At 36.7% G+C, this 14,319-nt stretch overlaps 1 protein-coding gene across 1 annotated transcript in view; it reads left to right on the top strand.

The window, feature by feature from the left end:
• LOC135464704 (peroxisome proliferator-activated receptor delta-like) overlaps window positions 1-14,319 on the top strand; it is an 82,910-nt gene that overhangs the window by 29,351 nt on the left and 39,240 nt on the right. Inside the window, exon 2 of the mRNA XM_064742207.1 lies at window positions 1,987-2,372. The gene's annotated coding sequence lies outside the window, so the exon portion shown is untranslated. The remainder of the gene's footprint in view (window positions 1-1,986; window positions 2,373-14,319) is intronic.

The following is a 14,319-nucleotide window of genomic DNA, read 5'->3' as shown; positions in this document are numbered from 1 at the left end:
ATAAAGGTTCTCCGTGTGAGTGAGTGAGTGAGTGAGTGAGTGAGTGCATGGGAATTAACTTCGTACATAACAATTTTTTCAGTCATATGACGAGGAAGGAATCCTTAGAGTGCATGTAATCTGCCTCCTTGTTGCAGGGCGGATTTCCACCACTCTTTTATCTGTAGTGCTGCTTCACTGAGACGACTTACCGAAGGCAAGTAAGCTACCCTGCCCAAGCCATTATACTGATATGGGTCAACCAGTCGTTGCACTATCCCTTTCAGGCTGAACTTCAAGAAAGGAAGTTACAACTTCCTCTTTTAAGGTCTTAGGTGTGACTCGACTTCTTCGTGTGATAAATTTCCAGCAGGACTAGGGACTTGGTCTAGTGGCTAGAGGTGCTTACCTTTCAGTTGCTGTGATGCACAAGGTGCATGTTCAAATCTGGCCATGGGCAGGGAATTTGCAGATTCCTCCACAGTCACTGCATGTTGGGAGTTGGTGATAATAAGTGGTTGATGACGTTTGTGTGGCGGGGGCCTCCGTGGCTAGCGCAGTGTAATGACCAATGTGGTCGCTGTGAGTCCAGCTCACTTCCTCACCCGCCGTACGTGGGAAAGTCTGCCAGCAACCCTCGGATGGTTGTATGTTTCCGCCGAGCTGTGTCCAGTTTCCTCCCACACTAATGCTGGCCGCTGTCATATAGGTGAAATATTCTTGAGTACGGCGTAAAACATCAATCAAATAAATAAAAAATTGTATGGCTCCAGAGTAACTTGTTTGCACAGTCTTACACATTCTTGCATTTGTCACAAACACTAAAATCTTCCACCAAAAGGGCATGTGAGTCTCATGTGGAAATGTTCGTCAGTAATTTGTGAACGAAGTTTTACCCCAAGTTTCCTCCACTGATCACCACATTACAAATGCTAGAATTGTTGAATATTAATCTCATTAAACAACAATCCAATAAACAACCAAATAAATACAATGCTTGATTTGTAAAAGATTTTTCTTGACCTGTGTCATTGAAGCTGGCAATGGAATCTAAATACAGAATTTCAGATATGTTATCAAGGTATTTCAGAGTTGATGTTCACAACTGCTTGGTGCATACCCTAATTTCTCAACCTTTTTCGCATATGAAAGAGCAACTTTTCAGTGCAATTTTATGCACATTTTTATTTGATTTTGGAGACAAAACTACATTTGTTGGATTGGATTCAGAGTTTGGGCATCACAAAAAGTATAATTTTATCACTCAACGCAGAATAATGCCTGGTGAATATGTTTGTATAAACACCTTGCAAACTTGCGAAAATGTTGAAGAAGTACAGTGTGAGCATGCTTATAATTCCCTACCAGAATTGGCTTTTATGCAAGAAAAAAGTGCACAAAAAATGGTGTAATTCTACAGCTAAGGATTGTATGACTGTGCTGTGTGGGATTATCCAGACTGTAGGGTGCAACCAGTAACTTCAGTGAAGATCAAGATGCTCAGGTGGACCACTTACCTGGAATGCTTGGGCAGATCTGCGTTCACCTGAGCCTGCTTGTAGCAGACAGGTTAGCAGCTGACAGTCATTAACAAGCACTTGACATTGTCAAATATCTCTGTGAAAAGTGATCTTGAGGTTGGGTGGGTGTAGAAGGCAATTTTATACCCCCCTCCCCCCCCCCCCACCCCACCATCCATCCCTCTGCAGCAGACACCCCCTCCCTTTTTTCTGATTACAAATGTTGAAGGGGTGTGTGTATAACTATGAATAGGTTTGTATACAACCGTGGGTTTGTTTCATAACAGTGTGTCCAGGTGGGAGGAGCGTATGTCTGAAGAGCATAAGTCATTGCTGTCTATACATGTAGTTTCCCACACATGTGACAACGCCAGCACGACCCCCGCACTATCTCTAGCTGTTCTCATTACTACTAGAAACATCCACTGACACTGAACCAAAATCCATGGTTGAGAATTTAATTCCCACTCATTTTTGTATCCCGCAGAAGCCAGTGATTGGTTCAGGAAGTGTCTACCCCGTCAGTTGTCGTACCAGGGTTGACCGCGAGAACTGTCCACCCAGCCTGTAAGGCTGTGCCAACGAGCCACACATACCCACCAATGAGCAAGATGATCCGTTAAACCCTTTCAAGAATAAAAGTCTGTCCCCACCCCCCTCCTGCATTTTGTCATGACTGGGGATCCTCGTTAGCGATTGTCTCCACCAGGTGTGCAGCCCCTCGGGTGTCGAGCGAGCGAACCTTTGCCCTCAACACACCCACCTTTACAACAACATCACTGCTGTAAGCCAGATTTATTCAGTGTGTCCCCAAGAAGTAAGCCACTCTGGAACTCTCCAAGATTCCGCTTTGGTCCTTAGCCCAACCTCAAGGTAAGTAAAACCCATTACTTACTTTTTGAAGTCTTTAATTAACAGTAGGCTGAATTTTACTTAATAAATTAGACCATTCACCAACTATCACATTGTTGTTGCTGATCTGGTTTTACTCTCTATACTGTATGTAGTCTTTTATATGTAATTGTCCTCGTTAGTAACAAATCTTTCTTGCATGTTTGTCTTTTTATCCTCCACTGCACAGAATGACTAACTTTAAATTCAACGCATGGTTTAAACTTCATAAATAGCCTGTTTAATGTGGGTCAAGTCTAATTCCTTCGATAACTTGGTGAGTTTGGACACTAGAACGGCAAAAGTACATGGAATATTTCTGACACATTTTAATTATGGACAAAGTTTAGAATGACTGTAATTCTTCAACCTTTTTCGCATATTTGTAAGATGTATTGTGCGTAGACTGATGACATTATACTTGTTGTGGAACCTTGAAACTGTCCAATCTTCAAAATCAGAGTTAAAAGGCGCATATATTGTAGTGTAAGCTGCTTTATCACATGCGGAAAGCTTTATCCCATGCGGAAAGCTTTATCGCTTGCGGAAATCTTTATTTCCGAAAAGTTGAAGAATAAGAGTAATAGCGTTTTAAATATTTTTTGGAAGAAAATTGGCGAGATTAGCCAATCAACAGGTGAGTTCAAGTATGTTTTCAGTTGGTTTTTGTCACTATTGACCGTACAGCTGTGTTATAAACAGTGAAACTCCCTGGAATATGTAAGAACCTTTTACATTTTTTGGCAGGGTGTTTTTTCTTTTAGCTTTAAGACTTTCTCATGGTATAAGGGGAAAAAATCATTGCTATCCATGCATTCGGTGGCAGCAAAAGCATGACAGATTTTGATTTCTGCCTGAGTCTTTCTTGATCCCAAAGTGCTAGTTAGGTAGGGCTTTCTGACCTTAAGTTATGCTACATTTGCGTAAAGCAACATTTTTAAGGCCATATAAAGTAGTATTCCTTTTGGTGTATATGATCCTACCTTTCTGAGATCAACAAAACTCTAAGAATCAAGCAAAGAAGGAATCATCAGGCCAAATGCAGTACAAGTATCACATTGAAACACTTGACTGATTGATTTTCCTGAGGTTAAATGTCATGATTTTGTTCCTGGACATTGTGGACATTGGCTCACATGAATCAAGCAGTGAACCTAAAGGTTTCTCTAGTTCTGGACAAGCATTGAACCTAAAGGTTTCTCTAGTTTTGGACAAGCATTGAACCTAAAGGTTTCTCTAGTTCTGGACATTGAACCTAAAGGTTTCTCTAGTTCTGGACAAGCAATGAACCAAAAGGTTTCTCTAGTTCTGGACAAGCATGGAACCTAAAGGTTTCTCTAAATATTAAAAATTAAATATTCTTTAAATTCTTTGATTTGTACCTCATATAGTGAAGATTGTTGAGTGTAAATGTGTTCAACACTAAGAAATACCTACTTATAAACATACATAGATATGTTTGAGGCCAACATCAAAAGTTCCAAAGTTAAGTTTAATTACTGATTTAGTCAGCTCTTCTTGTTTTGCACAAGCAAGTTGATGCTCTGAAAATTTTAAGATAAAACTCTAATCAGATAATTAGAGAATCTGCATAATGAGGACTTACAGCTGAAATATTGAGATCATCAAAATGTATTTCTTCAGCTTTAACTTTGCGTGAAGTTTTCTCGTTTCTGTGAAAAAAAAATTTAACTACACAGGCCTCCTAATTTGCATAATCATGTTGACACTCTGAAAGTCTGGGATAAAGCTCTGATTAATTAGAAACTGAGGATTCCTAAGTCGACATATTGAGATAGTCTAAATGCAGTTCCTCAGATTGACTTTGCTTTACACATATAGATTTTGGCATAACTGAATTTCTTTTAGAGATATAGTATCTAGTCTCATTGTATGTTATGGGGAGGTCTGATTGGTTGAAGCATGGTGAAGGATATACAGGAAGATTTAACGGAAATAATTATGAAAGTACGTACGTACCAGGGTCTGTGGGGGACAGTGCCCATGAACCTGTGCACTTTGTCATCATTTAAAGTGTCTCACAACCATTGATTGCTGTCACAAGTGTATACTTTCAGGAAACACCCAGTACTAAATGAGCCCTCCTTTAAAATGTGTCAAAGACATTGATGGTTGTCACAAGTGTATACTTCCTGTGGAATTACTATATTTTGCCTGAAGTTTGGTACCAGTATATAAAAATGCACTTTTGGAAGCATATAAAATGATATGTTTGATGCCACTGCTAAAGTTTTTCTGATTAGAAATTAATCACTTCACTAAAAACCTTTAAGTGACACACTAAGATGGATCAGAATCAAGCAAAATGTTTCAGTTCAGAAATGCTGAGCTTAGGTGAAAAACAATACCTGGTACTAAATATCTACCTGACAACACGAGGCGCTGTGCATGAGCTAGCGGAAAAATTGAGTACAGTAAACGATGTCATAGATGTAGGAAAACAAACAAAAAATCTAAATGCCTTCCTCAAACAGGAGAATGCACCCAAAAAGAGCTGTTTGGAAGTTCTTTTTCACATTTCTGGCATCTGCCTTGTGATAATAATATATATACACAGGATCAAATATATACACCTGTATATCCTAGTCGATCGACTGTGCAGACTTTGCTTATGTTCTACACAGTCAGCCCTTTATACTAGTATATTTGCATGAATTATTTGACAGCATCCGTGACGTGGCTGTCATTCGATTATTACTCAAGGATTTTGGCCTGTGTCATAAAGTATAATTCTTTTACATTTATGTACTTACATTTGTAAATTATATATTTCAGTATATATCTATATGAACATTTCAAGATATATATTTTAAAGATATGATCTTTTAAAGATATGATATGATATGGTTTTGGATGTCTACTTTTCTATTCCTACACTAATTATTTTATTTCATGTCTGATACAATATTAAAAACATTGATTGAAGAAAAAGTTCAAACGATTTAATATAATGCAGAACAAAGAGAAATTAACTGAATTCAGAGACTGTGTTTGAGTCTATATAGATGTTTGGAATAAAACATGTTTTGGGGTTTTTTTTTTTTAAGGTTTCAAAAAGTTTGTTTAAGCCATCTTTATTGGATTTAACCTTTATCTGCTAGTAGTATTTACTTCATAGAAGTATGATTTCTTTGGTGAATAGTTCCACATCTTTATGTTGAGATGTATAGAGAAAATCATTTGTTTTAATTTTATGTATATAGTAGCTACAGAAAATCAGCCCATAAAAAACTAAGCTCTTTTACTATTAGGTTATGGCCTATTTGAACCTACAGAGAACATATTATCCTGAGATATAATTATGTACAAAAAATACATAAAAATGATGTTTAGATAAAAAGCAGAAAACCTTATCTTTTATTAAAAAAGTACATAGAAGATCAGCTTCATGACCTCTTACTCATGACATTGATGGAAATGTCTTTTTTTGTTTACAGGATTTTGTAAATTTGTGGCGAATACTGAAAATGAACAGATCTATATGTGTAATTGTGTAAATTTTCCATGAACGAGATTGAATCGCTTTTTTGTTTATTTGTTTCATATAAGGGAATTCCCCAAATTTGTAAGTTACTAACCATGGCGTCACGATGTGACTGCATGCATTGTGAATGCTTGATCAGGTTTCATCTCAGACAATTGTTTATTTATTTATTTATTTATTTGATTGGTGTTTTACGCCATACTCAAGAATATTTCACTTATACGATGGCGGCCAGCCATATGGTGGGAGGAAACCGGGCAGTGCCAGGGGGAAACCCATAACCATCCGCCGGTTGCTGTCAGACCTTCCCACTGACGGCCGGAGAGGAAGCCAGCATGAGCTGGACTTGAACTCACAGCTCCCACATTGGTGACAGGCTCCTGGGTCATTGCGCTGCGCTAGTGCGCTAACCACCTGAGCCATGAAGGCCTCCCCCCCCACGATTCTTTATTGTTCTTTTATATTTATTGTTACAACTTAAAATTGATGATTAGTAATTGTTGCGGTAAAAGTGAAGCTTTGTAGGACGTGAGGTTATGTACATACTGTCTATTGTGGTTTTGACCCTCCCCATAAATTATCCACTTATCCTTCGCCTTTAAACAGAATGGCTCCAGACATCAATCAGCTTCCTCAAATAAAAGTTAATTATTTAACTCAGACAATATGGTATTATAAATAGATACATGTATAAGGCACATGCACACATATAGTAGCACCAGTACGTATATTTCTTCAAATGTAGGGAATTACTGTATTTGTACAGGTGAATCACACCACAAGTTACCATAGTAACCTTTAATTTGAAGAGGATTAGGCTTTTGGCTTTTATATAAATATGCATGTCCCATGTACTCATGAGAATGTTCAGAATTGTGTAAAGAAAAGCCTATCTAAATGAAGATATATACCCTAAATGACAATAAATTTTGTCTGTGACTAAATTGCCAATTTTTTCATGCTTTTTGGAATTCTACTGGTTTTACAAAGGTGTTTCAAGGTTTGCTTCAAGGAAACTTCAAAGTTTCAGCTCCTGAAATAATATTTTTATTTATTTGCCTTTAAAAATACACTTTTGTGTTGGGCGAAATTTTTACATAATTAAGGCTATCTCCCACAATTTACCATTGCTACCTTTAATTTGAAGAAGAGCCTGATTTGGCTCATGTATAAATGGCCATCCATGTCTCGTGCGCAAGTTCACCCTAGGGTATACTGTGTGAAGATGAAGCCTGTATCTAAGTTCACCCTTGGGTATATTGTGTGAAGATGAAGCCTATATCTAAGTTCACCCTCGGGTATATTGTGTGAAGATGAAGCCTATATCTAAGTTCACATTCGGGTATACTGTGTGAAGATGAAGCCTATATCTAAGTTCACCCTTGGGTATACTGTGTGAAGATGAAGCCTATATCTAAGTTCACCCTTGGGTATACTGTGTGAAGATGAATCCTGTATCTAAGTTCACCCTAGAGTATACTGTGTGAAGATGAAGTCTATATCTAAGTTCACCCTTGGGTATATTGTGTGAAGATGAAGCCTATGTCTAAGTTCATACTCAGGTATATTGTGTGAAGATGATGCCTATATCCAAGTTCACCCTTGGGTATACTGTGTGAAGATGAAGTCTGTATCTAAGTTCACCCTTGGGTATATTGTGTGAAGATGAAGCCTATGTCTAAGTTCATACTCAGGTATATTGTGTGAAGATGAAGCCTATGTCTAAGTTCACCCTCGGGTATATTGTGTGAAGATGAAGCCTATATCTAAGTTCACCCTCGGGTATATTGTGTGAAGATGATGCCTATATCCAAGTTCACCCTTGGGTATACTGTGTGAAGATGAAGTCTGTATCTAAGTTCACCCTTGGGTATATTGTGTGAAGATGAAGCCTATGTCTAAGTTCATACTCAGGTATATTGTGTGAAGATGAAGCCTATATCCAAGTTCACCCTAGGGTATACTGTGTGCAGATGAAGCCTATGTCTAAGTTCACCCTTGGGTATATTGTGTGAAGATGAAGCCTATATCTAAGTTCACATTCGGGTATACTGTGTGAAGATGAAGCCTATATCTAAGTTCACCCTTGGGTATACTGTGTGAAGATGAAGCCTATATCTAAGTTCACCCTTGAGTATACTGTGTGAAGATGAAGCCTATATCTAAGTTCACCCTCGGGTATACTGTGTAAAGATGAAGCCTATATCTAAGTTCACCCTAGGGTATACTGTGTGAAGATGAAGCCTATATCTAAGTTCACCCTTGGGTATATTGTGTGAAGATGAAGCCTATATCTAAGTTCACCCTCAGGTATATTATTTAGTAGCTTTCCCTGACAGCTTGGATGTTGTATTCGGATTCTATTGCCAGGTGGGATGATCATCTGCCCCAGTACCACGTACGCCTCAGGGTACACTGTGCTTTATTGTGACTAGAATCTGGATCATAGTCTAAACAAACCAATTCAGCACCTAGCCACCTGCAAAGGGGGATGTTGAAAAAAAAAATTTAATTTTTTTTTTGTAATAATAAACAATTTTATGTTGGAGCTGTCACTTTCACCAATCTGAGCGTAAAACATCAACACCTGTGGTACATGTCAGTGTATTTCATGCACATAAACTTACAATCTCTCAATTTTTTTATTAGTTTTTTTTTTATTTTATTAAAATAGAGTCCTCACCCATGGAATTGCTTTATGTGACCTGGAAATCATGCCCAACTGAAAGTTTTCAGGAATTATCAAAAATTCAAGACCTTTTTTTTTCTAGTTACAAAAGTCCAATTTTGTGGGAAGCTATGGAATGTTTACGAAAGTTTGCATGTATAATTTGTAGCTAGGGAGAAATATGATATCTTACAGAGCTGCTTGAATTAATTTTTTTATCAGAAAAAAAAACGCATACATGGGAAATTTTGTGAGTCATATCTGAAAGGCTGATGGTTACATTGCTCGTGGCGCTGAGGTTTTCCAATAAAACCAACTGTCAAGAAATGAAAAATTTCAAAGAACTGGATTGTAAACAATGATCGATTCAAACTTAAATGAATTTTACACTCTAAAGGTAAAGCTTTGTGGTTTAAGAGCCTTGAAATCGGGTGACCTGCGGTCAGACATGATTCAGGCCATATACCAAATACCACTTGTTGCCAGGCTTGGCACTCAACACTGACAGGTTAGAACAAGAAACAAGACTGGTGTCAGTATGATATGACTAGTTGGGGTGTCATGTCTGGTGTCTTCAGCATGATAATTCAGTGGAGGCGGCATGGAGATGCCCTGCCCCAGGAACACACATTACATATACATGTACCTAATGAGGCCACGTTGTCATATGACTGAAAAATTGTTAAGTATAATCTTAATTCCCAAGAATACACGTACGTACATGCATATTAATTTTTATGTGATAATAAGCTCTGTCCATATTTTTTAATGGATAAAATTATAACAGTGTAAAAATCAGAAGACATTTGCTTTTGTGAGACTGCCCACAAGAAATAAATTAATACCATACAAACACATGTATAAAAAATAGATTTTAACGTGATAAGATGCCGGGGTGGGGAGAAGGGGATGGAAAGCTCCTTGTGGAACTCATGCGAGGGCCGCAGTGTTGATTGTACATATGTACAGCCATCAATACTGAAAGTTTATGTAAGAAGTCCATTACTGGTGTCATTTCACCTACTGCCTTAATTCATTCTAAGCTGGGAATGTCAAGTGCACCGGCAACACAGTCCAAGTGAATTGGGGGTGATGGTAATTAGCAATCTTAATTATACTAACACATTTACCCAGTATTGTGAAATCTAGTTCATCTATTTTGATAATGCTAGGGAACAGCTTTTTTTTTGAAAACCACTTTCTCAGCGAGGACGGTCGCTATCAAACTATTCAAGCTATATGAAGTGTATTTACACAATTTCATGTTACAGGTTCGTGTCAGGTGTATAATGGAAAGCAGATGTGTTCTAAGGGACATAACTTTTGTAAGAAGACGGTGCATATCTGTACCTGAATGAATATTCAGGTTGTGATTGACTTATTTATTTATTTATTTATGTCATTTGACGCTCAACGCTATACAATGGCTGTCAGTTTTATGAGTGGGGAGTGCTGGGGGTAAAACCACAGACCTTTGGTAATTTATGGATGAACTTTACCATGTGACATACAAATAAGTGTACCATATTGATGGAAGACCACTCATCTTGAACGGGCTGCCTAAATTGTCAAACGGGCGTCGTCAAGTGCTCGCTGTTGACCTAAAGCCCCACAGGTAGTGAGGGTGGGGAATGGATCTACATGTCCCAAGTTATCAACCTTTTCGCATTTGAAAGAGCAACTTTAAGTATATTTTTACGTACAAAACTGCATTGGTTGGATTTCCCAATTTTAGGGTTTCACAAAACGTGTACTTTTACCACTCCACACAAAATAATGCCTTCAGAGTATGCTTGAGTGAACACCTTGAATAAACACCTTGAGTAAACATGATAAGAAGGTTGAAAAAAATTGCAGCACTGTAAATCTTCAACAAATGTAACCAGTAAAGTACTAATTTGATGCAAAAATCATGAGATTTTGATAAGTATAAATGAAGTGTACAGGTAGGGGCTCATATGCACTTCACAGAAGTTACATAACAACCTGTTCAAATCAGGTAACATTCCTGTGATATGCCAAAATATGCGCCATGCCCCTGGTTGAATTTGTTGAGGAGGATTTTTTCTTCTCCACTCTCTACCTCCCTCCCTCTTCCTCTGACCGTGTTTTATTGTTTGCATTGTACTTGAAGTAACATGACGCTAATTTTTCAACTTTTTCGCAAATGAAAGGGCAGATTTCAGTGGAATTTATGTACACTTTTAATTTGATATTTGGAGACAGAACTACAAAGATTCTTTTGACCAATTTCCAGGCTTCACAGAATGTTTAGTTTTATCAACCTACACAGAATAGTGCCTTCAGAATATGCTTGAATAAACATCTTACAAACATGTGCAAAGGTTGATGAATTGCATAGTTTTAATTTTCAAACGACAAGAAATTAGAACTCTCAGACCAATTATGTTGGAAATGAAGTCCATTGCCTATAGTCTCTTTTGTCGATCAAGCCGGGTTTTTGGTTTTTTATTCATTTTTTTTTTTTCATTTTTGGAGAAACTTTTTTTTTGTTTAGAAACTACAGTTACTCTAAATAATGCCAAAGACAGAACTATGCCAGTTAAATACAGGATTAAACAATACAGTCTCCTGGCACTGTATCATGATATAGCCATATATCAGGAGTCCAACAGTAGGACTGAATTAAGTTTGTGTGTTTCTGGTGAATATGACAGCACCCATGTAATACTTTGACTGAGGAATTGTGAAGTACGCCTTAAAACCGCAAGCCTGCATATATACGTGTACAATTGTATTTGTGTTTATACGGTGTTATAGAAATTGAAAGAAAACCAAAAAAATGTAGCCAGGCTAATTTGATAGCTAATCAGATACATACAAATAATTTCGTATGTTTTTTTTTTCCATTGTTTTAAGACAGTTAAATTCTTTCAAATGTTTGAATTCATTGGTTGAATTTATGGACCATATAGCTGGTGGTTTAAGTGCCCAAAAATATTATTTCATGTTATGAAAAAAGGTGTCATAGCTTTTAATATTGGAGTAGAGTCTTATTACCCACGAATAATTAAATGTCCTTTGTGTTCAAATGATAATGAGCTTTTCTGGTAAATTTTTTGCATTCATACTTCGATGAACCTGAAAAATATTTATGCTCCACTCTCTTTGGACTACTTTTACTAAACTTAATCAGGACCGTTCCCACGTTAAACATACATTTCCAATCGGCCATAGAAAGATTTTCAACACAACAATAATTTTCAAACCACCCGCAGTCTTCATTCTGCATAAATATTTGCGCAAATAAATCGCAGATTCATACAGTTTGCACAGCCTTTTTTTTTTGTTTTGGTTCATACCTCAATGAAATTAAAAAAAAGTTACAGTCGATCCTTAAATAAAAGATTACTTAATAATGAGCTCAAAACATTCACTCTAGGTGTATGTAAAGAAGGCAAAACAAAAGATACTGCCCATCATAGAATTCGAACATTTGTATTTAATAAAGTGAAAAAAAATATATGAAAATATCAGTTAACATATTTTGAGAGAAAGTTTTATATGAACTTGAATCCTGATGTGACTTTGTTTTTATGAGGTTTTGGACATACAGCTACTGGCTGACAAAAAAATGTTATAAAATCATGGAAACTGAAAATAAAAATATTCTTTACATCTCAGGAATGTGGTGAAACTCATGACTCTTTTTGAATAGGCACATAAATCCTTATATTTCCAGGGTGAAATTTCAAAATAGATATACCCTGTTGGTTTAAGGATTGGTTTTTTGATTGGTTTATTGATGTTTACAGTGCCTGATATTAGGGGTTAGCTTGCATGTATTGTTTTGTGCAAAACTCAACAGTTCAGGGTTTATAACATGTAATTTAAAGTTAACAGTTCGAGTTCTAAACTTAGCATCACAAATCAGAAAAATAATGTTTAAGAGAAAGTGTTTGAACTGTTGTTTCGGATTTAGGTCATTTTAGTTTGTTACTAATTTTATTTGATAGGTGCTGAATTATTATTTTATTTGTGGCGTTTTTTGTTTTTTTTGTCTCCTGTAAGCGACTTTACGTATGTTTCCTTTTGTGCTTTTTTGAGTGAAAATTAAGGTTTTGCTGTATATTCAAGGGCATGTGTATATCTGTACTAAGCTAGGTCACTGCACCTTCGAAGGGCACTGAGTGCAGAACTTTACATAATTTCACCATCCAGGACTGTGCCTGTCAAATTTTCTCAAGTGGGGGAATGCTCTTCTGAACTAGTTTCCTCCATTGCCTAACCTGGTCTTCTAGTACAAACTTCCTGCAGTAATTAATGGTGGGCTTGTCTTACTAAAGTGCGTAAGTGTCCAAGGTGTCAACAGGCTGTTGCTCTAGAAGGAAGTAACTGATCAGCAGCAAGTCACAAATCGGATGTACAATTGAGCGCACCAACTCAGTGTGCACGCTCAGGCTAGCAGCAGACATTGCAGACATCGTGTGGGTCGACTCGCAGGTCATACATGTCTTTTGTCATGTAGATGCATGCAGTTTTTCACGTTTCCCGCAACCCACTCGTAAATAAATTTTGTCATATTTCCTTGAATTTTCATTAATCTAAGCTTAGCTGGTTTGTTTCTGCTATGTATGGATAAATTTAAGTCTTAAAACTTTTACTGTGTTTTTTTATTTTTGTTTTTTTTGTTTTTTTTTTGCAAATTTCAGAAAATTTGTATCTTATTTATATAGTCTGTGCTTTACTTATAGCCTCTGAATTACAGCTTCAGGAAATGCTGTGTAAATTCATAAGTAATATTCTATTTACTATCTACTGGGGATATACGTGCACATAATTTTTTCAGAAAACAAAATCAGATTATTGAACTTTTGAAAAATATGCATGAAAAAAAGACTGGTTGCCTTCAGCTTCTGATCGAGAGGTTCCAAATTTTCACTTGTTGACTCGTATATGTACAGTAAAATAAGTCTCCGTGGGAAGGTCTCTCAGCAACCTGCGGATGGTCGTGGGTTTCCTCCGGGCTCTGCCCGGTTTCCTCCCACCATAATGCTGGTCACCGTCGTATAAGTGAAATATTCTTGACTAGGGCGTAAAATGCCAATCAAATAAATAAATAAAATAAGTTGCCAAATTCTTATTTATATCAATAATTGCCTAGTGCATTGCATCATCCTTTGTTTTAAAATTTTAGATATTGTCAGATTTTCATTTTTATACATTTTTGTGCTCACCAAGTATATAAGTATAAAGTTTGACTGAAGATTTGATTATTTTCCAGACGTGCATTTCTCACCAGACCATCTACATATATTCTATTATTGATGCAATCTCTTTCCCTTTTTTTACTGATCATGAATAGAATCATGAATAGAATGAATAGATCATGAATAGAATGAATAGAATCATGAATGGAATGAATAGATCATGAATAGAATGAATAGAAAACTGCAGAGTGTGCAGTCTGAAACTTCACAAAATCTCCAAACTTCATATTTCAAATAAGCTACAGATTGTGATCATCTGCACATTCAGGTGTGTTATTTGATTGATTGATTGATTGATTGATAAACTTTATTTATCCTGCTTTGCTACATAATTGATATTAAATTTATAGTTCGTTCCCAATTTTTATGGCCCTTTATGTTCGTATACGGATAAAGTCGTTTCAAAACGTAATTAAGGTGCAAAAAAAAAATAGGTTTCACATTTGCACAGAAACACTGAATTTGATTGATTTAATTTCAAGTTGTTAATTGATTTGCTTGATATCAATTGACTGAAACTTTTGG

Source organism: Liolophura sinensis, chromosome 4 (genome assembly GCF_032854445.1).
Source record: "Liolophura sinensis isolate JHLJ2023 chromosome 4, CUHK_Ljap_v2, whole genome shotgun sequence".
Classification (NCBI taxonomy): Eukaryota; Metazoa; Mollusca; class Polyplacophora; order Chitonida; family Chitonidae; genus Liolophura; species Liolophura sinensis.
This window is presented reverse-complemented; position numbering and strand designations above follow the sequence as displayed.